At 37.8% G+C, this 27500-nt stretch overlaps 2 protein-coding genes across 8 annotated transcripts in view; one reads left to right on the top strand and one right to left on the bottom strand.

The window, feature by feature from the left end:
- CRYBA1 (crystallin beta A1) overlaps positions 1-5991 on the bottom strand; it is a 1100222-nt gene extending 1094231 nt beyond the window's left edge. The window contains exon 1 of the mRNA XM_044054449.1: positions 5816-5991. The gene's annotated coding sequence lies outside the window, so the exon portion shown is untranslated. The remainder of the gene's footprint in view (positions 1-5815) is intronic.
- Positions 1-27500, top strand: part of MYO18A (myosin XVIIIA) — a 2129602-nt gene that overhangs the window by 706884 nt on the left and 1395218 nt on the right. The window contains exon 1 of one of the 7 annotated variants that reach the window (XM_044054442.1): positions 6184-6267. The exons of the other annotated variants lie outside the window; for them this stretch is intronic. The gene's annotated coding sequence lies outside the window, so the exon portion shown is untranslated. Of the gene's footprint in view, positions 1-6183; positions 6268-27500 lie in introns of those variants that run through there. 7 annotated transcript variants of the gene reach the window in all.

The raw sequence follows: 27500 nt of genomic DNA, 5'->3' as shown, positions 1-27500 counted from the left end.
TTGTGGACTTTTTGTAACTTATGTTTAAATCCCACTGAGACAGAATTGAGTGTATACATAGGAGGATCCAAAGATTACTGCAACATTTAATATTGGCACATTTCCAAGAGCTGCAGAAATCATTATACTGTATATAATTAATGTCAACTCAGTTTTGCCCTTTCATGCATCATGTACGATATATGATGCAAGCAAAAGCAAGAGCAGCATTGTGGTGTAAGTACTGTAGTATGTGGAACACTGCCATTGTGCTACAAATGGGAAAATGACAAGCTTCTTAAATACCCCTAAGCACTGTTAACCAAGTCTCATGCTAGGTGTTAACAGACTGCAGATTTGAAAGCTGTTAAATACTCACAAAAGTACAGCAATGTGTCTAACAGGGCTCCATATTGAAATGACCACACTAACAATGCTGAGTCCCAAACTGCAGTAAAATGATAGAAATTGCATGAGAAGAGTAAAAAATCAATCTCCCTTCTTGTTTAAACTTGTTTATTGAGGTGGCAAGCCCACTTTACACCCATCAAAATTATTTTTGCCACTCTGAGAACATTACTGTCCTAACTTCCTACATTTTCATAATCTAATCCTCTTTTATTTTTTTCCCCCTTATTCTTTACACTCTTTCTCTTTACCTACTTTCCTTGTATCCATATCTGACATGTATCTCTGTATTCTCTGTATAAAATTTAATATCTTTTTTCCCTAGACTGTAACTGTGAGAGGAAGTAATTAATTCATGCACCTTTAATTTTAAGACATATAGCTTCTTATTTTCTTGTAACTATGTATGATAGAAATTAACACTTGTAGTAACAATCTTAAATTGTTCAGTCTGTTGTTATTGTTTTCATTAACATGCATACTAATATTTTTATTTTTTTGTCTCTATGTACTTATTTTTGTGGAGCTTTTCTCCCCGGTCCTCTACTGAAAATGGAATTTTCTCCAGCTAGACTAGCCCGGTCAACAAATGTAAAATAAAATTACACCTCTGTGAAAAATAGTCCACAAAATGATAATCTTGTATGTAGTATGCGCAAGTCTTGATTTTTCCGTTATTTAGTCTCCATATTCCTGGAGGCAACATTGCAAGTCTTAACAATTCAAGTCGTTGCCATCTAATAGCTTTTAAAGCCATTCATTTTTCACAGATGCACTTTGTTTTTGCCTGCTGTTTTTTTTTTTTGTGGTACCTAGCGTTTTACCAGCTTTCAAAGGTTTTAGAACCACATGTTGTATATTCTGCGTAACTCTGAGTAACCATTATTTTGAAGCAGCATAAACATATTGTTCTTATGTCAGCACTGATCAAGCATTTATCTTGGAGGGTTTGTACTAAACTGTTGAACCAGAGAAGATAGGCTGTGATGGAGAGTGGCAGAAGTGTTTTTCATCCTGGTGAATAAATGTATGTGGCTACAGGGGCACGCAAGGGTGGAAAAATACTAATTTTAACAGGAGTTATTGTCAAGAGATTTAAAAAGCACTTTGAGGAGCTCGTGAACCTAGTGAATATACCCTTTATTGGGGAGACAGTGGCCAGAAGCAACTGATAAAAATCCATTTCTGTAAATAAAGTTACTTAGGTAGTTCATTCCAAGTGACAAAGCTACATGAGTGATGGTACTTCACTGGAAATACTGAAGGTATGAGGTGTTAATGGGGTGTAATGGCTAATGTGCCTTTTCACTGTTGATTGTGAAAGACATAGCCAGTACCTCTGAACTGGTAATTTAGGGTGGTGGTCTCCATTTTCACAAAGGAGTACAGGAAAATGTGTTCCAGTTATAGAGGGCTGATGCTTTTTCTTGGAGAAACCAAAGGCAGGCTGTTAGAAAGGGGGCTACATCTGATAGTTGAGCCATTGTTCCATAGTAAGGTGATTAGAGGCTTAAGTCTTAATCCTTGTGTAGATATTAGAGGGGTATTGAATTTTCCAGTATGGTCCACCTGTGTTTTGGGGACATAGAAAAGACATGCAACTATGTACCTTTTAATGTCTTATGGGGGCTGCAACAACAGTAATGGGGTTCAAGGCCACTTTTCCCTGTGTCTGCATGAGCATGGTTCATAGGTAGGTACTAGGCTATCGGCCCTGGGGCATATATAAGCCTAGCCAAAATAGTTCCCTGGCTTTCGCCACCCAAGAAGGTTATTTTCCTGCTCCCCTGTCTACCAGAGCCACAGAAGTGATCCCCAGAGTGAATTTCCTATTTCCTATCCAATTGTTGAGATTTTTCTTAAAGAGGGCTAATGAGGAGCTTTGCTTGACATGAATGGGTAGTCTGTTCCAGAGCATGGGAAGTCTCTGGGACAGGAATCTATCCCTCCAGCATTTTCAGTTTGTTGTGGTGGCAATGTTTAGGTCCCTGGGGCTCCATGAACTTTGTGTCTTGTCTTCTTTCTCACTCATGATTTTCATGGATGGGATATTGATACACAACACACTGATGGTATATTTAATTTAGAGAGCATACACTTGGGGAATGTGAAGATTGCTTCTTTGTTTGCAAACATTGCTGTCCTCTGCCTCAAATTTCCAACATGCACTGTAGCAGTTCAGTACCAGATGTAAAGTGGTTGGGATGGAAATCATTACCTCCAAGTCAAGAAAATAGTGGCTTGTGAGGGGGGAAGCAACTAACCAAAGTAGAAGAGATTGAGGGTAGAGGGGAGTGGTAGCTTGATTAGCAGCTAGAACAATGGTGACAGTGTACTGCAGGCATTTGTACTGTGCTGCTGTGTTGAAATGAAAGCCAAATCAATTATTTATTTATTTATTTATTTTATTTTATTTTACATTTGTTTACAGGGATAGTCCGACTGGATACATGTCCATTTTCAGCGGAGGCCTGGGGAGAAAAGCTCCAAAAAGACATTCAACAAACTTACATTTTTACAGTTTAAAACACAAAGAAAATGATTTTTACACAGATGTAAACAAATACAAAAACAGATACACAAATTATTACATTTTTACTCAGATGGAAAATTCTAGACAGTGTTTTTAAGAATGATAGGGTATTGAATGCCAAGGAGATCATAGGATTCATAAGTTAAGAAACAAAGTGTAGGCAGAAGTCCTCCATGTGCACACAAGTGATGGTTAGAGTTTGTCTGGATTAGGACAAGGACAGCCATCATTTTGTAAAGTATTGAATCAGACTTTTCTTGAATTGAGGTAGAGAGAGTTAAGATTTAAGATTAGCAGGAAGAGAATTCCAAGTTTTGCCAACAGAGTTAGCAAGTAGAGATTTACTGGCTGTGTTGTCGGATTTGAGAGTTTGAGCTGGTAGTCTCTCAGATGAACTAAGTGCGCTAGGGTTACTGTAGAGGGTGATGAGGTTTTTAAGTACCGGTGTATTATCTGGTTGGTACAGGATCTTGTGTGCAACTATTAGTTGGTTAACCTGAAGTAGGTTAGGCAGTTCCAGCCATCCTAGTAGATTTAGGTTATGACAGTGATGAGTTTTGTATGCTGCATCGGTAACAAATATAACCGTGTGATTGTAGCTGCTAGAAAGTTTATTAAGGTCAGATTTGCTGAGGTTTGTAAATAGAGGGGAAGTATAGAGGAGGGTGGAGAGTAGATCAAAAGGTGTGATACTAGACTTATTAGTCATTATGTCTTCATTCTCACCTTTGGGCACCGGCTTTAGGCAGTGATCAAAAGGAGAAAATTGTAGATGCACGCAGTAGAAATGAGACAGTTGCTGTCCTCAGTCTTTGTAATAGATTTAGGAACTCAGCACCCTGGGAGTACTTGGATTATCTCTGTTTTTTTGTGGTACTGTAAAATTGAAGTGCTCTTCATTTACAGCTTACTGTTCTACATGCAACATTGTGCTTATATACTCCTTTACCTCATGGTATATTGAATTCTCTGGTTAGTAGTTGAAATAGGTCTTTTTGTATCGGTCCATTACCTTGGTTAACATAGGTTGTTGTTGTGTTAACATAGGTAAGTAAGTAAAATCTTGGAGTCAAACCACTGCTTCTCCGGGTTGAACCGAGTTGGTGAAGATAGTTTAAGCACCAAGTAAAGATGCACCCCAGGCACCTTCTTTAGGATGCTGTCATGAATGACCTTTTGAGAAGGGATTCCAGGACATCCTTGGAAAGATTACATGCACCCCAGAAGCTGTAGGACATTATCATGCATGATCCTTTGGGAAGGGACTCCAGAACATCTTTGTAAAGATTACATCACTCATTTTGGGAATCTTTCAGGATGAGATGGGGGACTCTGCTGAAGATAAGGAAGTCTGATCTTCCCTTCTCAACATGCTACTACTATGGCCATCACAAAGACAAGTAGTTTAGAAAATATATGCATGAATGATCAATCAGTTTGTTATAACAGTATTGGAAGGATGTAGATTTAGGTTATTTGCAGTGGGTTATACTCCAGTTGTGTTATTTAAAACTTACCACATTTGGTGTTCAAAGAGAGTAGAGCTTTCTTTGACAGGCGAAGAGTGGGGTTAGAAAGGATTTATTCAGTGTCAGGGGTTATGGGTGTTAATATTTAGTTGCCTTTAACCTCTAAACTTGGAGAGCAGGGCTTGCTTTGACAGTTAACAAATGGGGTTTGAAAGGATTTACTCAGTGCCAGGGGCTATGGAGGTTAGTATTTAGTAATCTTTGACCTCTAAACTTGGATGGTTTAAGGGGCTGCAGAAGGGTGAAATAGGGAGATAATGCTGGGACTGCAGACAGAGAGTTTTTGAAGATTTGAAGATTGTATTGATTTTGGCTGTCTAAACTCCTGCATTCACCCAAAGGCCTAGAGGATAGTGTGACTCTCTGGATACTGTTGTGAGTTAAGGGAGGGATAGAGCATTTTCTTCCAGTTTATCATAAGACTATGAACAGTGGAAACATGGATATGTGTGTGTGTGTGTGTGTGTGTGTGTGTGTGTGTGTGTATACTTGTTTTAGTATGTACCTGTAAGTGAGATGAGGTGCTATAATTTAGGACAAGTGGTCTTTTGAAGACCATGGCATGGATTGGGGTTTTCAGCCTAAGCCTAGTTTCTGGGAATAAGTGGCAAACATTTAGGGAGTCTGAAATTGGCCCTGGGGCTTTGCTTGGAATGGTGAAATACAGGATCAGAATGTTTTGAGTTATATTTGCATCATCTGTGCTGTGCTTGGTTCGCAGTGCTCAGCAGCTGACTGCATGGAAACCTTTTTTTCCCTCTACATGGTGGGAAAGTCAGTTTGGCAGTCTAGAAATTATTGCTCCTTGCAATAATTCCTCCTTATATGCCTGTATTAACTGTTGCATTTGCTAACTGTTGAGCTCAACCTCCTTGGACAGTGTAGGTAATTTATATTTAATAGCCTGTGGTGAAACTAGACCTGGGATTGTAGTTGAGACCTGATCTTAAATGATTAGTTACAGAGTATGATAGGAATTACAGGTTAGAATTTATAGGACCTTGTTAGTATGATTGTTTGTTGTCTGTGTTAAAAGAAAACAACTGCCCTATGTGTTCCATGCGCAAAAATTTTCAGTTTTGAGAACAGAGCCTTTAAAAGTGTTCATTGCTAGTCAGGTTAACTGACTGAGACTTTGTGTTATTGTAGTGACTAGGCAAAATGTTCTTGCCATGACTATGAACTTTTTTCCTTCAGATTTTTGGAAGTGCCTCTAAACTGCTCAGTTTTTACAGTGCTTTGAAATATGGTGCAAGCCGGAGTCCACACTTACTTCAGCTGTTAACCATACAGTTAAGGATTTTCTGACGAGAAATGTTATGTTACATTTCTTGAAGAGCAGGGTAAAAGATCAAGAAACACTTACCCTTGTAGTAAAAATTAGTTCCTTGACAGCAGGAGGCGTCTCAGGTGTGGAAACATCAGCAGTAGACTTGGGGTGATATCAAAATTTGATTTATTTAGTTTCTCTACAGTTTATGGTACTTTTGCAGATCAGCTGCTCGGAAGTAAATGATCAGGAGAAGAGAAATGAGCAGAAACAGCAAGTGTTTTTGTAGAAGACTGGGTGGGGGGGGGGGTAGTGCTAGTGTTGCTTGGTTTTGTGTGCATTCTTGAGTTATTTTTAGGCATGCCATATCTAACCAGCTGTCTTTATGCTTCTAGCCTTGCTCTGTCAGGGAAATGACATTTGTCCCGCCTGCACTGTTACGTTATCATTAAACGGAAGCCAGTCTTTGGTGTCTGGTCTTATTCACTTCACTTTTCTGGGTTTTCAGTTTGAGTGAAGTTGAATTGGTGGCAAACGTAACTTTTATGGTAAGAGTGGAATAGAAATATATGTACATGTATATTCCAGAAACAGGTATGTGTCTTTTTTATTTTTTTATGGGGAGGTTATACTAATTCAAGCTGTGTATATATATGCCTGTTACAGACTGGCCTAACATGCTGTAGGCCATGAACACCTTCTATCTCAGGCTTTTCAGAGACTATATATAGTGCCATGAAAAAATTGCTGCAGGCTAGCTTTCTAACACTGCCATGTCATCTTGCCCAACATGGAGTGAACGATTGTTTTTATTTTCTTGTTTACATGAGCATTTTTCAATGCCTAATTACTAAACTTTGTTTTTAATATTTTTATGAGGTAGATGATACTTTAGCCTTGATAATATTTATACAGTAGAACCTGACTAGTTTATTACAGAACACTTATTTCCATTTTGCTGAAAAAAGTTTTGAGCTTTATGATCTCAGTATCAGAAAGTAATAACATCAATCTGTGTGGTCATGCAGACTTGAACTGAGATTTATACTTCTTCCAGTAATTTTTGCCATCGCAGCCAGTCACTGTTACAGAATGTACAGTGCTTGGCCATACTCTAAATAATCATGAAGCGAGTAAATTGCAGGTGAGACAAAGGTAGCTGAGGTGGTATACTAAGATTACATTTATTCCGTTTTTGAATCCGCTACAAACAGAAGTCCAATAACTAATGTTAGAGCAAATTGGACTGTAAGATGTGTGGCCCTTTTAGTAACCTAAAACTAAAGTTTGATATTGCACAGTGCCATTAGTGCATATATGACCTTATAGGTAATTTACTGATGACTCGAGAGAACAATAACAGAGTATTATACGAGTGTGTGTACTCTGTAAAGCTTTGTATACGTTTCTGTTTTTTGTTTGGATTTATGATTCATTCTAGTTGAAAGTTATATGGGGGAAAAAAAAAGAAAGAAATAAAAAAGAAAATTCTGTTTATTGGTGACCTTGTAGTTTACTTTTATTTCTGATGGTCATGAAAAGAGACGTAGGTATCGAGGGACAGGAAATCCTTTGCTGCTGGCTTTTTATTTCTGATCTCTGTCAGTTTCATGATTTAAAGTTCATAAGTTTCTTGGCAGATTTTTATCTGACTGTATGTTTGAGAGTTGAATGAAACAAAGCCAGAAGTTGTGGCCTTTTGACATTCTCTGTTATACTTGTTTGTAGATGTGTAAAAAAACAAACTATGATCCTGTTTTTGCAGCCACATAAACTACTTAACCCTGCCGAGCTTTTGGTATATAGTATATGTAGTGCAAAACTATATAGTTACTGTTCTTTCTTCCTGTTGTAACGGTGTTTGGTTCATGTTTGCTAACCAGGGTCTGTAACAGTGCAAAAGCCAGTGTGCTGCTTTTGTTTTCAAACTTCTCTGTGCTCCTCTGGCTTTCCTGAGCTTTATTCTTTCTGCTTCAGCTGCCTGGTTGCATTACACATCAGACAGAAGCTGCCATTTCAAAACAGAAAGTAGATGGGAAGTTCATGACTTGTCTGTTAAGGTAGGGCTAAATGTATACCTTTGCAGCAGAATGTTAGGATCAGGCTCTCAACAACAAGGCATTTGAAATATATGGAGTTTGAAAAGTGAAGTAATAGTACAGAAGAAGTGTGTGTGTGTGTGTGTGTGTGTGTGTGTGTGTGTGTGTGTGTGTGTGTGTGTGTGTGTGTGTGTGTACGTATGCTATTATGGCATATTTTTTTCATGCTGTGCATTACAGAGACCTTAAGTGGTAAAAAGTAGGAAAACAGGGCATTTGTCACTGTACAGCTACCACACTACTGGTGTACCCAGCCCTGATCATAAATTATGACATACTGTAGCACAAGAATGCTGCTACAATGGTTGTCAGCTCCTAGGTCTGCTGATCATGGTTTTGTTTCTGCTGTAGACAAGTTTTGAGATTTAGGCATGAATCTGGACATTGTATACTGGAACAATTTGTCAGCATTGGGATACCGAGGATGCAGGAAGTCTGCTGAAGCAAAGATTTGTAGAGCGGTTAAGGACACATCCCTGATGACCTGTTTCCCTTCTTCAAACCCATTTTCATGTTCAATTTGTAACAGATCACATAAATTAAAGGAAACCTTTATCTACCTAAAAACTTTGAATCTTGTTAAACAATTTCATATTTCCCCCAAAGTGTTACTATATTGTGTGAATGTTGCAATTTAAGTGCACTTTTGTAGTGTTAGATTTGTGTTACTGAAATGCAGTGCTTCTATGCACAGAAATGTAGCTGTGTGTCATTGAAAAGTACATTGAGAAGCAGACCACCTGCTGTTGGTGTTTCACAGCTGTGGTGTATGACTTCATAATTTTAACAAGATGATGTTAGTAAGAAAAAATACTGAAGGGTGCTGAAGAAATAGGGTATTTTGGTATTCTGAAGACTGGCAGAACATACAAAAGAAAGCTGTTGCCTTATTGTAGTGGCCATTGTAGTTACCCTGAAGAATTCACAGAACTGTAACTGCCCCATCTGGCACCCAGTTCCATTTCCTAATCTGTCACCCGTCAACACTAAGTTTAGGAGCAAAAAAAACATTTTCTGATCTAGCACTCCTCCCTTCTTCCCTCCTAGGGAGGAGCACCAGGTCCTTGTCCCACCTTCATATTTACATGAGAAGAAAAAGAAATTATCTGCTGATTGCACCCCCTAACACCTTGAGCCAGAATGGCTGTTCCTTTCACCCCACCTTAGCTATGTTTCTGGAGTACACACCCTCATTTCTATGTAAGCTTGCATGAGTAAGTTATACTGTAATTTGCTGAATATTCTAGAATATGTCGGGTTGTTAGGAAGTTACTGTCCCTTGTTGTGTCTTTCGGCTTTTCCCGGTTAGGGATCGCCACAGCGGAACTCCGGTCCGCTAATGATTGGCAGTTGATTTTTACGTGCCGAGTTGCCAGCCCTGACGCACAACCTTCAACGAAGGTACGCCCATTCGTATATGTCTCTACCTGCGAATCGAACCGGACAGCGTCTTACTGTGAGGCGACAATGCTACCACAGCACCACCACCGCAGATATGTCCTACTTGGCATAATTTAGTAATAGAAGGTTGAAATATCTGCATTGTTTGTGTCAGTAGTATAATGTCTTGACGTTTTGTGTATTGGATGTTGCCAAGATGTCTATGTATTATTACATGTTATAATAAAGCTGTATTTCTGTATTTGTAGTATGGTTCCATTCTTTTCTTTGTAGGTACTGTGAGCAGTACAGTAACAGTCAGTTTTAATGTGACACAATAAAGCTGTAAACACATCAGCTACCTACTATGCCTTCATTGCCTAGACATGAAGTATAGTGAAACGTTTCCTCCACCCCCTCAAGTGTTGTGGGATGCTAATGCCAGGCAGGGCAGGAGGACATACTGGTCACAGTGCATTGTGGTGGTTCGGTAGTGAGGGGGGAAGGTTGAAAAATAGTAAAATAATTCTTTCTTTACAGGTACTTCCATTACTTTTGCAACCTTTATTTTTTGCCGCCTCTAGTTTGCTTTCATTTTTTATAAAGTAACCACATTTGACTCCCTGAAATTACAATTCCATCTTTGTTGCTTTTACTGACTTCAGTATTGAGTTCATTTAGAACATTCTTTTCTTGTCTAACTTCCCTGAAATGGAAGTTATGTATTGTAAATAAACTCAAATGTAGTTGTTCTCAGCCCTGTATTTTGATTGGTTTCTGAGGTGTTTTACTTCAAAGTTTAGGAAAAATAGGGTCAAAACATAGCCCCCTCACACACGCGCACACGCACAAAAAAGAAAAATGTTCCGACTATTTAACTGAGCGAGCTGACTGGTCCAAAGACGCTTTTAGTGACATTCTGGATGTAAAAAGCAGGCACAGTATGTAATGCTTAACTTGGCTCATTTAAATAATATTGCGGTTACTACAGTTAGGCAAAAACATTAACAACACATTAGAAAATGTCTTGAGGTAAGTTGCCAGTAGCATTTGTAAGTTAAACTTTGAAACTTGTATGGTTTATGTAACTACTAATCTTGCACAGTTTTCAAAGCTGTTTTTCATACCGTTTCTGAGATACCCAAATTATTATTTTTTTTTCTCCCATTGCAGTCCCATGGGAAGCTATCCATTCCCTTAAGTGCCCTATGCTGATTCGGAGCATGAGTCTTGTAAAAGGTATTAATATAGTAATAGCTCTGAAATGTTAGACCAATACTTAAGATCAATTAGTTTAATAGTAGATCTTCTCTTCACTTAATTAACACTATTTCCTTATATTGAAATTCTGAAAAAGAGGGAGGTGTCTTTTGTAACCATTTCTTATAATTGTTTTCCTAGCACTGGCCAGCATAGTCCAAGGTAAAATTGAGATACTTACTTACTTTATTTATTTAATTTATTTATTTTTACCCTTTCTATCATTACAGCTCATGGGAAGCTATTCCTTCTCTTATACGTGTCTTATGCTGAATTTGAGCATGACTCTTGTAAAAGGTATTAATGACAAACATGTGTCATATTATTTAAATGAAATTAAATGTTCCAGGGGACAGTGCCAGGTGAGAGTTTGACTGGGGGGGGGGTACACATGTCAGAGGTAATGCATGTATCCTAATATGAGCTCAGGAAGGGCAGAAACTTCCATAGAGCAGAAGGGCAAATCTCACTTGATCTTGATTATCAGTATGAATACAGACTGTGAAAACAGGGCCTCATGAATCCTTCTAGCTTTTTGGGTTTTAAGCAGGAAGCGTCAGAAAAATTACCACAGGGATAACTGGCTTGTGTCAGCCAAACATTCAAAGCATCGTTGCTTATTTATCCTTCGACGCTGGTTCTTCCTGTCGTTGTGAAGCAGAATTCACCAAGGATTGGATTGCTCACCCCTAATAGGGAACATGAAGAGAGATTAGTCCATTGTGAGACGAGTTAGTTTTGCCCTACTGATGATATGTAATTGTAATGATAATCTTGCTCAGTGTGAGAACTGCAGGTTCAGATGTTTGGTGCCCAGATAAATTCACCAAAATTTTCAATATTTATACAAAATTTGTGTATTGTTATACAATCAAATAAAATGCTTCCAGTAAGCTTTTGCAACTCCAACATTGTATATTGTTATTTTTTGCCATTTTATTCAGTTTATCTGGTATGAAAAAGTGTATATTCTTGAAAAGGGAGACCTAATTGTGCCTGCATCACATTTTTAGCATTTTATGATAATGTTGTTGATCTTGAAAATTAAATCACTATTTTACATTTGTTTTAGCCTTGTATTCTAATACTGATGAGCATAAATCCAGCAGTGGTGTATTACTAGTCTTATTTCTATAAAGAATTTTGTGCAAGTATTCTGTTAATCTAAGTATTTTTGTTGTGCCAGATTCCTCTGCTGCTTCCATCTTGTCTTGTATAAAAGTTCTAACCCCTTGAATGTGTAGCCAGTCGTTTTTTTTTCATTTAACCTAAGCTCATGTATAATAGATTCTATAATCTTAAAACTGGATACTAGAAAAAAATTGTACCAGATAAAGAATATTTTTATCATTCCATTTAGCCATTTTGATCTTACTAGAACATACCAGTATACTTTTAGATGTACATAATAGATTATAATCATTTTTAATATCGAGATTGGTATACAAAACATTTCTAAACATTTTAAGAATGTTTTTAATATAATTTAAATCTGTAAGGAGAATAAAATTTTATACTGAAAATAATTGCTAATCATTACCCACATTTAATTTAAATTAGCATGCTCAGACATCTTTAACTTCTTTTCATCCATCAATTTTAAATGAAGTTATTTTTCAGTTTGCTTTATAGGAATTACCTAGAGATGCTGGAACATGCTCTTCTATATCTGGAAATTTTATGCTCCCCTTATTCCGGGGTCTAAAATGGTGATTTTATGCCAGTCTCTGTTTTTAGGGTATCATGAGCATTTTAGGTACTTTTCCGTTATCGGGACAACACTTGTAACATGCTAGCAAGTGCACGCAAGTACTGAAAAAGCCTTTCATTCTTTCAGTTGGCAAGACCTTGCGCTGAATTCATACAGGTCAGGGGAAAGAAAGAAAGAAAAAAATGTCTGGTTGTGAATGTAGTCTACAGGTTACTTCTACATTTTCATTTCGGCCATCTTTATGTGTACATTTCACATTCTTTTTTTTACTAGCAAAATTTAAAAGTTCTACAAAATAAAAAAAGTGATCTACATGGATGTCATCTGTGCATGCGTTTGATCACTTTTGTAACTAATAACTGTAAGCTCTGAAGAAACATTCATGTGACTTGCTGAACTTTATACTTGGCTGTATTTTAGTCTTGCATGTCACTACTATACTAGAAATGTAGAGACACAATGATCTTATTTGCTTTTTGACAAAGCTTCCATTTTCAGTGTATGCTACTGTTAATGTATCTGTCAAGTATGTTCTCCCTCCTGCCATCTCTTTAGTCCCATTATGCCAGCATTTTTTAATTCTGCTTTAAAAGACTGCATATTTAGTGATTCCAAGATGGCCACCGAACACTGAGCACACACTTTCTGCTGCTCTCGCAACAGCTACTTTTGTCCGCTTAATATAACCTGCATCTGGCACTTATCTTCACATCAAAGTGAAAATACTGATTAACAGACAAAGAAAAAGGATTTAACAGCATTTTTGGGATTGTACTTTATTTTTTTTTACCCGTTTTTGTCTGGAGCTTACCACTGTGGCCTGTATGGTTGCAGCCACATGGTAAGAATTCAATCCTGAAATAAGAAGTGTAAAAGAAAAGGTGTTCTAATCATTCAGCACTGGCTACTTTTAATTTTAAAAGCGTATTTGAGTGAAGATGACTACTTAGCAAGAATCCATGGAAACTTTAACATCTAAGACTAAACTGTCTTCTATAGTTTGCCCTGAAAAGGAAATAACCAAGAGACAAAAAAAAACGTTCCTGGAACCTAATAGAGGAACCTCCGAAACTAAAGGGGATTCTGTCCTTACACTGGAAGACATCAAGTCAGCCTTGCAACCTCTTCAAGATGACATAAAATGCTTCTCAGACAAGCTTACCTTATTTGGATCCAATATAAATCAAATAATCACAAGACTAAGCCTCACAGAAAATAAAACTGAAGAAAATAAAAGATCTACAAGCAAAAGTAAGTTCAAATGGCAAAACTATCTCTGATTTGCAACAAAAAATAATACTTAGCTTGTAGTAGAAGGAATAATATTATAATATGTGGCATCTCAGAAAAATTTGACCAAGCTCAGTTACTGGCTATACTAACAGAAATCTTTTTTATTTATTTTTATTTATTTATTGACATTTGTTAACCGGGTTGGTCCTACTGGGCTTGAGGCCCATATTCAAGAGGAGACCCGAGGAGAAAATCTCCAGTTAAAAGGCAATATACAATTAAAAGGTAGAATACACTACTTCACTAATCACAATTGATTTAAAGCAATAAATAGCAATAAGAATAATTTTGTAAGTTGATCAATACATCAAATACAGTGTGTGTTATAGTTAGTAGAAAGCAGGCACAATAGTTCACATAAGAGAGCACACAATCTTTGAAGCATTAACTAAGAACAAAACATTCACTAATGAAATTGTAATTGAGAGGGTTCACAGAGCATTACGCAGAACACAAGATGAAGTGATTCCTAGACAAATATATGCCAGGTTACTAATACTCATACAAATACAATTCTTATGGCTGCTAAAAAGAAAGGGACTATTTCATGGAGAGGCCATAAAATTACAGTCTGTCAGGATCTGCCACAGCCCATCAAGCTTCAAAGAAAAGCGTTAGCTCCTTTCTGTGCTTATCTAATTAAAAAGAAAATTAGATTCCAAATGAGGTATCCAGCTACTCTTTCCTTTTACCACAATGATCAGAAATATTTTATTCCAACAGTTGATGAAGCAAAAAAAGTGTTTACGAGAGTCTTCAATGAACTTCCGGAATAGTACATCAGCCAAAGGAAAACAAATTAACAGGTATCTAAGCTCCTTGCGTTGGTATCTTTAAAATTCTGTAAGCACTGTGTTCCAAAATATGATCCAACTTGCATGGAACCAAAAGCTTGTTAAAATAAAATTTTTCAGTAAGAATTAGTAATATGGACGATAGTAATCATAAAATATAACAAAGAAACCAGTTCTAATTACTTTTTGCTTTCTTAGTGTGCGTTGGATGTTTTCTGGGCTTCCTGCTCATCCTGAATGTTTTTTCCCCATTTCCGACGCCGTTTGAGTGCAGGGCCTGCCTATTCCTGGTAGGGTGAGATGTCTAGGGCTTTCCTTGGGCCTTGCCTTTGCATTACTTTTGAACAGCCTGAAAACATATCATCATATACCCAGAGGTTTTAAAGTAGAGTTAAAATACTCAGCCTTTGCAGATGATTTAAATATTTATTTTGAGCTCCCAAATAGTGATTTCCACAAAATTCGTAAATCAGTAAGTCTCTCTTCCTCAGCAGCTAATTACAAACTAAATTCCTCAAAATCTTCCATCTTTCCATTGAATCCTCGTAATCACCTAGAATCTTATTTTCCCGTGTCTGACATTCCAGTCATGTACACAGTCAGATATTTGGGAATAACCTTTATGCACACGCATCAAGATTTAATGAAGGCAAATTTATTTATTGTCTGGGATCAAATAAACAGTGACCTAGCCAGATGGAAAAACATCAACCTATCCCTATTGTCAAAAATTGGCCATTGTTAAGAAAATTTTACCTAGGTTATTATTCCATCTGAACTCTATTAGCCTTAATATACCCCAAAACCTTTTCAATAAAATTGAAACCACCATCTCAAAATTCCTTTGGTTTCCTAAATCAACCCCAATCTTTTACAAAAAATTAATACTCCCTAAGGAGAAAGGTAGTTTGAGCCTTCCTGACTTTAATCTTTACTTTAATGTAATAAATGCCAACCACTTAATCCAAATAGCGAGCCATGATCCATCTGTACATGGACCCCAACCTGGGTTAAAACTTGGCACAAATATATACAGGCAATCAAACTAAACCCTCATTCTATCCCATACTTAACACCTGAAAATGTTAAGTTCAAAATTCTACCTGCATTAAAAAAACAAAAATTTTTCAAGCACTGCTGCGTTCTCTTAATCTCTGGGACACTTTCTCTTTCCTTCAACCTATTCATTTAAACCCTAATATTAAAATCAATAACAAAATGATAGCTCTATCCAATTTTCCCATTATTAAAAATGACACGGTCTTGCAATTTTATCAGCTAACGAACTTCACTGCAGTCAAAGAACACTTTGGGTCTCCAAATAGATGTGATCCTATGTTAAAACTAAACTCCTTATTAAGCAAAAATTAGTTAACATTAAAACAAAGGAATAAGATGTAACCCTGATATGTTCAATTTTTAAAACCCTTTCCCTTAGAAACAAAATGCTGTCTCATGCATATAAGCTTTTATTCAATATCAGATATCAACAGTTGCTTCTATACTCAAAATACTGGGATGACCTACATGGTGAAATCCCTATAAAGTCCATTTATGAAGCAATACGTAAAACTCTAAATTTAACCCCCTTTAAAAATGTGATTTATACCCAGCTTATGATTAATAACAACTCATACTTCAGCAGTCTTATCAAAGTTTGGTTACAACAAAACCTAACCTGTGCTTTTTGTTCCTTACAATATACAGACATACTTCACATCTTTTGGATTTGCAAAAATATATTCAGATTATGGTGCTCCCTCAGACTCCAGTTGGAGAAAATGGGGTATGAAAAAGACTACATTTTCCTGGCAAACAACAATCCTGAATATAACTCCTAAGGGTCTAACTGATGTCTGTAAACACATCCTAATTACCATGTGCACCCTTATCATGTTCTTAATTGCTAAAAACTGGGTAAACCCTTCAGCTGCCTCTTGGGAGAATTTCAGAATAATGGCAATTAAGTATATATCAGCAAACTTTGCTCTAACAGTAAAAAGAAAAAAGACTATTTCCAGAACTATTGGTACAGTCTCTTATTTAATTCAAGCAAACTAATTATCATAAAATATGCACTACTGTATGTATTTTTTGTGAAGACCTGTATGCTCCAACTTTTCAATCCTTTACCTGGTGAACATAGAATATACTAGTCCTTAATATACAAGTCTGAGACGTCTCTCTCCATTGACGATGGTATTCATGTTGTAAATAGTGTATATAGTGTTAATCTAGTTGTAATCCCCCTTTTATCTCTCTCTATTTCCATATTGGTAAGACATACACATTTCCCCTTTCCTCTCTCTATTCTTCTGTTAACTAAAGAGGACTATATTCTATCCTGTATCTGCACCTGATTATATAGGGGAGTTTCTGTATTATATTATATCTCTCAAATGTTTTATCATAATTAGTAGGTTTTTTAGTTTTGTGTTTGTTGTTGCAGAATTACAGTATGTATAATCACTCACAATGTTATTACCTATTCTGTATATAATCTATTTTCTTTTTTATTTGTTGTTTATAAACTTTGGAAAAACCAATAAAAAATTTGAAAAAAAAAAGACTACAGATTTACCATAACAAAAAAAATCAATTCTCGAAATATTTAGAAGAAGAGTGTCAAGTACCTGTACCATTATTATTATACCATTATTATTTCTTGGTGGTGCTGCGGTAGCGTTGTCGCCTCACAGTAAGATGCTGTCCGGTTCGATTCGGAACTAGAGCATCTTCTGCATGGAGACATGCGTGAATGGGCGTACCTTCATTGAAGGTTGTGCGTCAGGCCTGGCAAGCCGGTATGTAAAAATCAACTGCCAATCATTAGCGGACCGGAGTTCTGCTGTGGCGACCCCTAACCGGGAAAAGCCAAAAGACGCAAACAAACATTTCTGAAGGAAGTAAGGTAGTGAAGCTGTTGGTGCAGACATTCTGTCAATGATGCAGTAAACTGTTGAACCATTTATAGTAATAAAATGATCGACCTATTTATAGAATGCCTCAATTTTGAATATTTTATAGCTGCAGTGGACCAGTGAAGCCCCTTTTCCCTCATGAGCGAATTACAAACAAAATGAAGGTGAAGACGCATACAAAATATCAATATTGTTCGTCTCACAAAGTGCCTTATGTAATCTTTGTGTGTTTTAGCCATGAACAGCCGCTTCAGGGTTAACTGCTGTGCGATCATTGCATGCGCTTGCTAGCGCGTTATAAGTGTTGCCCCGATAACGAAAAGTACCGCATTTTAATACAGTAGAGATTCGATTATTCGAACATAGATTATCCGAAACGTCATTTTTCAGAACCAGCCTTCCAAAGATTTCAGCTAGGAAAAATCATAAAGTGTGAATATGTAAACATTATACATATTTGCTTGAGCATGTTCTTTGAGCTTGTAGCCAGCTTGTGTGTGAAAAATGTTCTTTATTGTCCACTGGAATCGCTGAATGGTTGAAAAGTGTATTCTTGTGTGCAGAAAAAAAAACAAGATTTTAAAAGTTTTGCATCCGGTTCAATTATATGTTTGATTATCTGAACTACCCTAGGTCCCAGTTAGTTCAGATAATCAACTCTCTACTGTAATACATTTTTGATGAGCTTTATTTGCTTTTTATCAGGAGGTAAGGGTAGTGTTTGAGTAATGTATAGAAATTTAGGAGCAACACAAACCAACAGTTCTATTGTGAGTAGCACCTGTCAAGAATTATTTTATGAAGACAGGTATGAACACTGCTACATACATTTACCACTTAAAAGGTTTTGTCTTTGTAGAGCATGAATTGGCTTGTCTGTGTCAGTAAAATGGCACCAGTTTTCCACCCATTCAATACTTTTTTCATATGGTTTTAAAACACTGCCTCTTCATGTGTAACAGAACATTCCTATAAAGCCCTTGGTTTGGAAGGTATAAGTGAATAAAGTTTTTTTTCTTCCATCTGAGTCATAGAACGGAATCTTGATGCAGAATTTTTCTTTAAATTACCTATTTCTGAAACCATCCATTAATTTCCAGACATATCTGGTTTGTCTTTTGCTGTAGCTAACTTTGCATCACACTAGTTATTTTGCAATTCTGACAACCCACAATGTCTGGAATTAATGTGCAGCCATGACATACACCCTCTGCCTGGAGCTTTTCTACTGCTTCACATCTACAGAGTGTGTCATTTTTTTGTTCAGATGTTCCTTTGTTTCTTTCCTTTGTGAAATTGAAGCTTGTCATGGTTCTGCTATCTCCCTGTTGAACTGTTGGTTCATAATGTAGTGTTAACTCTCATACAGTGAAGTTTTTTATACCATCTTTCATTATGTTTTTCCTACTTTCAATCCACGTTCCTCTATTTAGCCTCCAAAAACTGTACTTTGCAATGGTAGGGAGATGTTTTGACTGTGGCTTATCCCCCTGTGCATGATGTGGAGTGATGTCAGAGGGGTTCGTGCATGGGTGCTGTCCTCCTCTACAGATTGCTTGCTTTTGCCTCCCAACACTTTGCCTACCTGGGCTTGAGCTCCCAACCTCCACTAGGGGCTGTTGGGTTGATCTGGTAAAATCTACACCCTTCTTAGAGAGGAAGAGTGTACAAATCTAGCAAGAGGCATCAGACCTACCTCACTGGCCCACTGGCACCAGATTTGCTGCATATGTTCCCAGGGCACCAGTAGTACCTCTTAGGAGGTATTTGTATGCCTTGACTGTGTGACCTCCCAATAAACCCCTGCAGACTTTATATTGTGAGAGCATCCCCAGCTTGATGAACCTTTTTTTTTTCCTGTTTTGCCTTTCTATTGTCAGTGTCTTAGCTTGAGGGTAAGTCTCTGGAATATGGTTATTGCATTTCATATGGGGGACCTTCCAGGAAAGTTTTACTGTTCATTCAGTGCTGTTAGTGGCCACAGTGATCCCAAATTATTCTATTCATTACCTTTGGTTAACCAGTAAACAAGATACTGATTTTGATATTAAATGAAACAAACAAAAGTGCAAATTTTGCAATGTTTGTGAATCATTAAAAATCAGGTTGGGTGTGTAGGGTACTTTTTATGAAGGTTATTTAAATGTTTGTGTTTTTCGGCTTTTCCCGGTTAGGGGTCGCCACAGCGGAACTCCGGACCGCTAATGATTGGTAGTTGGTTTTTACGTGCCGAGTTACCAGCCCTGACGCACAACCTTCAATGAAGGTACGCCCATTCACGCATGTCTCCACGCAGAAGACGCTCTAGCTGAGAATCAAACCGGACAGCTTCTTACTGTGAGGTGACAATGCTACCGCAGCACCACCACCACGGCATGAAGGTTATTTAAATCTGATGCATAAATTAGAGTGTACTGATAGTACTGTTGTCTCCTCTTCTTCCTCTTACTGATGCATTGTGTTATTTACCTAAGCAGCTAACACACACACTGGCCTTGCCTTGTTTGTTGCTATGTTGTGTCTTTATACCCAGGTCTTGTGTGCTGTTTTATCTGGTAACCTGTTTGTATTCACTTTGCTCTAGTTAGCTGGGATCTGTTTAGTATTTTCTTGCGTTTTGCATCCGACTCCTCTAGATTCAGAAGTACATTGTGCAAATGCATACAGGTATGTTGTATGTTTTTATATAACCTGTGCAGACAGTGTGCCATAGCTTGGGTTGCCTTTCCCCAAGCTCTGCTATGGATCATGTTTGCATGTGGCATCTTGTAGCCATGATTTATAGAAAGTAATTACTATAAGATCTGGCAGTTAGAGCAGAGGATTGATGTTATGAGTTGTTAAGGAGCAGCTTCATTAACTTCAAAGTTTGATTTTCTCAGCCTCTGTTTGATTGATGCGTGATTGATTCTTAACAAGTCGCTCAACAAGAGGATGCTCCTGGGCTGAGTTTGCAAACGGTTCATGTTTATCAGTGCTGTATCCCTGTTAAAAAAATACAGGTTAACATAACTCTGCATTGCCTTTTCCCCCTCCCTACAGAGGATAATGTTTGCTGAGCTTCTGTTACTGAACTCCTTTGAAGATTTTTTTTTAAGTTTGGATTTTTAAGTGTCATGTTTTTCAGTGTTTCCCAGAGTTTCAGTTAAAGAAAATTTAAGTTTTCATGTGAAACAAAAGCATGGTATAATTGCAGTGGAAGTTCAGAAAGTAGAATAGAGATGTCCTTTAAAACTGCCTTTCAAGTTTTTTCTGATTATAGGTCTGTTTTAGCATTTTGTTTTTTAGGGATTCTTTTGATGTTTACAGTTTCATCGGTCAGGACTGGAAAAGTAGATGCTCGTTCTTAACAGATGATTCCAAAAGAAGTGAGCATCTTTGTACCACTGAGTAATATGGAAAAAATAAAAAATTCTAATGCATTTCAGCATACATTCCTTGCTGAACACATTATTTATTTTGAGAAGATGGAATGTTTGCCATGTTATGGGCTGAAACAACCTATGTATATTAAGTGTTCAGTTTAAAGTTTCTGATTTACTAGAAAGTAGTTGTCTGAGATGAGTCATTTGCGCCTATGTGAAATGACTAATAATGCATTTATAAATGTGAATAATCCGCGGTGGTGGTGCTGCGGTAGCATTGTCGCCTCACAGTAAGATGCTGTCCGGTTCGACTCTCTGGAGACGTGCGTGAATGGGCGTACCTTCGTTGAAGGTTGTGCGTCAGAGCTGGCAACTCGGTACGTAAAAATCAACTGCCAATCATTAGCAGACCGGAGTTCCGCTGTGGCGACCCCTAACCGGGAAAAGCCGAAAGTCACAACAACAATAATCAACAGTTTTAATTTCAGTGACCCATATTATCTTCAAGTGAACAATACTGCTTTTTTGTATATGCATAACTGTCTTTTTCATGTGACATTGACACTTGCATTTCTTGATTCAGAAATGGCTACCTTTAACTGTTTGTAAAGGTTATGTGCTCTTAGGCCTTGGACTCCTGGGTTGTCTATAGATTTTTAGGTTCCGTCTTTATTTCACTTAAAAATTTGCCTTGCTGTACCTTGCTCCTGTATTGTAGAGGAATGAAGCCCTGACAACCCCGATGACCTGTATTCAATTAGTGGCATGAGCACTGAAGGGAGTGAGGTGGAGAGGATGGGAGTAAGGGTCCACTGTCGATTTATCCATTCGGGGGGGGGTATGAAAAGGTGTCTGATGACCACCTGAGTGACACCTAGAAGGAAATACTGGGTGTAGCATGAGGTTGCAGGGCATGCGTTGTCTTGACTAGGCATCAGTGTGTGGGTGGAGGCACACCTACTGCTACGGTAAGTAGCACTAGCAGCGCGTCTGGGTATGGGAGCGGAGTCCACTAAACTGATCCTCTTCCTACTACGTAGCTGTCATCTCTGCAGGAAGCAAAAGAGCTGATAGGACCTTCCAGTCTTTCAGGAAAGAATGAGCCCAGACTGAGGAGCACCTTGCTCTGTCTTAAAAAGAGAAACAAACAGGCCAGTAGGGTGAAGGAAGGGTAGCCACTGGGCAAAACTCGGGGACAGAAACAAATCTGTCTTGCCCTGTTTCACATTTACCTGGGGTCTTTTGATGATATTAATTACTTACATCAGTCTGTAAGTTTTGACTTGTACTTCAGTAAATGCAGTCCTTTTTACCTCCCTTACATTCACAGTTTAGTTTAGGCATGACATGTTTGCAACATAATGAAACTATTTAAAGATCTTGCAGGAGGATAACTTGAACCTTTAAACTGCACTGCATTAGGTGAGCTTCTGTTCATGGACATCGATCATTAAAGTGCCTGTTCTTTTTTTGGAACAATTGAATGTTCCCTTTTCACCATGTAATAACTGCCTCATTTTGGACTTCTATAAACTTTTTGCATTGGAGTTTTGTGTGACACTAATTGTGAACACTGCGCAGGATTTAATAAGGCTACTTTAATTAGAAACTTTGTAAGTGCATGTATTGTACCTAAAGTCTAAAGGTGAGAAAGGTATAAGAAATTAGAAAACCAAGAAAATTCTTCATCCTGCAAGTGTGATGGTCAGACATTAAAGAGACTCCCACAACAGGATTAATAACCTTTCAAAAAGGATGACGTGGAATAGTAGTGATGTATGTATGTTGGAAGGATAAAGTTATTTTACCAATGCAGATATAAGTACACCCACACGTACATACACACACACACTTTTATATGTAAATGTTCACTAGCAAGGGAAGAGCACTGATACATGCACTTGGCGTGGCACTGGGTATGGGACATACAATGGGCTGATAGCAGAGGACATCACTCACGTCTGCAAAGGTTATTCCTTCAAGCAGCCCTACTCTTCCCCATGCAGGACGAGCAGTAGCCTCTCCAGTTTCCACCATAGAGATCATACTGCCTTGTGTGCCTCCAAGGGCATGCAAATTCCACTATCCTCACCATGGAGAGAGGCAAATGGGCCACATCTCTTCACACCTCCCCCTCCCTGCCTAACTTAACATAAGTTGCCACTAAATTAATCCTTGTCACCTGGATTGAAGTCAGGGCTCCATCCTTCTTCATCACAGAGCCAGACAGAAGTATTGCATGCATACTGAACTCTACTAACATACTGTGTCACAGCTGTAACAGTGGTAAATAAACTTTAGGACCAACAGTTGGAATTGCCGAATTGTGCCACTTCATGTTAGTAAGTGCTTATAGGTCAGTTTAGTAAATGCTATCACGTGCATACAGATTTCTCTATCTTGTGAGCATGTTGTTCTTGCAAGCTTATTTAAGTTCTGTACCTCTTATAATGACTGGGGGACAGGGAAATAGTAGAACTGTACTGTAAAAAATGTTTTTATCCTGGCCTTGTGTAGCGAGACTTTTGGAAAAGTTAACAGGGTGGCAGCAACATAGATGAGTCATTTAAACTAGGCAGAAAGGACTGTTGGCGAATGTTCTGATCTGCAAACAAATGCCTGTACTTTATTTATTTTATTGCATTTGTTTACCGGGAAAGTCCACTGGGCCTAAAAGAGCCCATTTTCAGTGGAGGCCTGGGGAGAAAAGCTCCAACGAGACACAGAAAAAATATAAACATTAACTAGTACAGAAGTAGAAACAGTGTTACAGATAGTAAATATAGTAACATATACAGAACATAGTGCATTGTTATGACATTCTGATCTAAACAATATCACAAAATTGGAAAGACAACCCAAACAGGACAAGTAGATAGAGTTGTGAGAGAAAAAAAATGCAACATTAGTACAGAAACTGTAGATATAGTGAAGGAACATTTTCAAGCCTGAAATGTATAAACAAATAAAAAAGAAATGGGGTACTGGTAAACTCGTGCAGAGACAGTAAGAACAATCTTTGTCTCCTATGATACATACAGCACAGCCTTATTACACACCAAGTAGATGGACTGTAAATATTTCATAATTAATATGCACACAGCATACCATCAGTTTGTCAGTTTAGATTTTTTCGGTTCTTTGAGAAACAAACTCTTGTGCTTCAGTAGACAGTTTTATGAGGGGTAATAGTGTGTACATCATGATATTACAAAACTTGTGCATAATTAGAATAGGTAATTTAATAAAATTGTATATATTCAGAGTACAAGTCATTTATTTTTGTTTCTTGTTTGTCCTCTGAATGTTATGACTTTTGCAGTTCAAAGATTGTTTCTGGCTGTTAATACTAGTGAGTGTTTGTTACTGATCTGGTAAGTCAGACCTTCTTGTGCTGACTGTGTCAGAAGGAAATAAGTGTAGGATTTATTCTGCCTTTAGAAAAACAAATGTTGTAAAAGAGCTGCTGTTGTGGTGACTGTGCAGATCAGTTTGGAAAGTTCTGTGTCTTGCCAGCAGGAACATAATCCAGACCCATCTTTTAGCCAAAATATTTTTCCTACTAGCAATGTGGTATCCTTAGAGTTGACACTGCAGTTAAGTTCTCAGTGGTTTACATCATCTGAAAGAAAGAGAGAATACAGTACTAGATGAGATGGCCTTGACTGATGGCTTGCATTTGCTTGCAGTGTCTGAAGCTGCTAATATTATGCCTCTGACACAATCAGATCATCAGATGTGGTAGCTTGAATAAACATGTACTGTCACCAGGGGTGAGGATGTTTTAAAGGAATGACAAACACTGCTGTCAAGAATATTCTATACTGTTTTCAGTAGGCTTCACAACTTAGCGCAGTGGTATTACATCGCAGATTTCCACTGTATGTGATCAGAGGTATGAAAGAGTTCCCAGAATGGCATGACACGCTCTGTAGAAGTTAGTGCAAGGACAGAATTTGAGTTTATGTTCTGTTGTGGCACACAGGTTAAGACCGCTGCTACTAGCAACTACTCGGGGACTTCTTTAACCAAGCACCAGTGTCTGCCAGAAGTACTCATAACAGATGCATAAATAGCTTTGCTGTCAGTATAAGAAGGTGGAGTTAACATTCAAGAGATGCTGGGGTACAATAGCAAGGACAGTCTCTGTAAAGAGTGTGTGTAGACAGTAAGCTCGAGTCCTAGACACTGGAAAAGTGTTTACAAAGCGGAGGGAGTCAGAAGGGAGAAGATCAGCTCTCTCATTTCAGGCAGAGTGAGTAACAAACACTGCAGGATTGTAAATGATAAAATGCAATGTTAGAGGTCAGAGAAATTATAGTAACAAGCTAATGGCTAGTAATGGACACTAACTGGTGTCATGTCAATCACACAGCTGGCATAATATGAATATGCTTATATCCTTACATATTTATAGTCAGGAATGTTAAATGTTTTATCACACAATCCATCAGCTGATGTGGCATCTGACCTCGTGAATTTTGTCCTGTGGTGGTGACCCAGTCTCAGTAGCTTTCCATGTGGGGGACCCACCCCCACTGTTCGGACACATTGATAGTATCACTGTCATACTAGGTGAGTAAGTTAAAATGTAAGGGTACAGGCGCAGGTCAGTCAGCAAAGAAATTTTAAAAATTGGCCAGGTCATTGTTTTAATACATTGTACACTTGTGTATTCAGTTCTGAACACTGATTACAAATCGCTGAAAAAGGTGCATTGCAGAACAGCTGAGACATCCCAGAGATGGAATCGAAAGCCAGTGCAGGAAAAAAAATCAGTAGGCCAATTACACTTTCCTTTGAATTAGGGTGCGGTGCATATTATCAATGCATTTAAGTATTTCAAAGTGAGGTTACTAGGACCTACAGGGAATGGTTGTGAGTAGTCAGCTGGAGCACCCTGTAAATGGGAAGAAGACTGAGTTTCAATCAGTAGCATTTAAGGATTATTAGAAGCACTGCTCACAGTCTGCAGGTAAAAGGAGAAGTGATGGAGAAGAGGTGGTAGAAGAGACACTGACACACCTTTGGTAGGAAAAAAATGAGATGGATTTTCATTGTGTGTTAAGAAACTAAAGTGATGACTGGTAGGAACTATGGTGAGAAGAAATGACTGGAGATGTATGCTCAGTTAAACTGAGGGAGACGCATGAGAAAGCACCGTCTTGTATTGAGTTCAGGATATGGGAGAATTCGGAAGGAAGGCGATAAGGACAAAGTCCTTTGCAGAAAGGACAGTGGACAAGTAGAATACACTGTGCTACAATTGTTTATAAACAACTAAATGAGGGAATGAATGTGTAAATGTAATTTAAAGTTGTTGTAACTGGAAGGGCAGCTGTGATACTGGGATGCTTGCCCTACCATCCAATAATCTCAACAGAATATAAAGTCTGTTTCTGATGATATTTTGCATAGTTGTGTAATTTTTTATCCCCCCTTTTTCTGTCATTGTGTCAAGTTTCTCGACTGTAAAAGCTTTTCTTCTGTATACTGTAAATTGCAAATGCAGAAGTCTTGTGACTGTAGCAAACAGGTCATCTGCAAGAAGGATTATGGCTACTTTGTATGCTGCTTTTGTTCTGGCTGTGTCATCCTTTCCCATAAATACTATGCAAAGTTTGCTTCATTACCACGTAGTGCCACCAGAAGGCTAATCAGACGTTTCTTGGACTGGATGTTGATCAAAATCTTTCATTTCTTTAGATATTCGGGGTTCTCAGTTCATGCTGCTTCTGTCTGAAAGATAGTCAACCCCTTCTGCCACCTTACATACTGTCTGCTGATTTAGTGCTGACATTCACAGCACATGTGAACCTCAGGTTCACCTGAGTTACCTGCCCATGTTGTACTGTCAAATTCTGGATGCATCGCTCTCTTCCTCATGGCCGTGTTGTCACCCTTTCACTAAGGAAGGTGCTGCCCTTGCAACATGCTCAAATCACTGCCAGTCGCACTTGTTATACCTCTGCTGTTGACTAAGAAATGGTGCTTTCCTTCTAGTACATCATACCTATTCCTTTGTTGGCAGAGGATACCACTTTTGTATTGGATGTTTTAGCCTCATTGGTTTTCATTTTCTTTTTTATTCACCTTTTAGTACAGTAACAATTAATTTCTATTGTGAAAGAATGAAACACAACTATTTGTGTTGCATGGCTTGGATTGCAAATCCTTGAAAGATGTCTATTTACACCTAGTAATGGAGCAGCTTCATACAAGTACTTGGGGAGGGGTGCAATCAGTGTGTGTGTGTGTGTGTGTGTGTGTATATATATATATATATATATATATGTATGTATATATATATATATATATATATATATATATGTATGGGTCGACTTTATTTCATTGAAAGGTCATTTCACTGTATTTAAATTCACCCTGACCAAATTGTTGAAAACTTAAATTACTGAAAACTCATTTCACTGAAATGAAGTACTGGCACTATGTAGAGTACTATAAGGCAAGTAAAAGGTATATACCCTTTTCCCCCACTGTAGTGCAATCCTGGAGTTAGCATATATATAGTTGGGGGAGGGCTATGCCCCCCACCTAATTTGGTTTTATATTATATTTAACCGAAAGCTTAAAAACAACACATTTTAAACCATAGACATGGATACTTACAACACCAGTGACCAACTCTTTCTAGAAGAAAATATAAACCCAAATTAAGTGCCCCCCACAATCCCCCTAACTGTATATGCTAAACTCCAGGATCACACTGCAGTGGGGAAAAGGGCATATACCTTTTACTTGCCTTACAGTATTCTACACAGTGCCAGGACTTCACTTCAGTAAAATGAGATTAGGTGAAATGAGTTTTCAGTAATTAGAGTTTTCAGCGATTTGGTCAGGTTGAACTTGAAATTCACCGAAATCAGCTTTCAATGAAACAAAGTAGACCCATATATATATATATATATATATATATATATATATATATATATATATA

The sequence above is a fragment of the Protopterus annectens genome, chromosome 13.part0 (genome assembly GCF_019279795.1).
Source record: "Protopterus annectens isolate FY-2018-M chromosome 13.part0, PAN1.0, whole genome shotgun sequence".
In the NCBI taxonomy this organism is placed as follows: domain Eukaryota; kingdom Metazoa; phylum Chordata; order Ceratodontiformes; family Protopteridae; genus Protopterus; species Protopterus annectens.
This window is presented reverse-complemented; position numbering and strand designations above follow the sequence as displayed.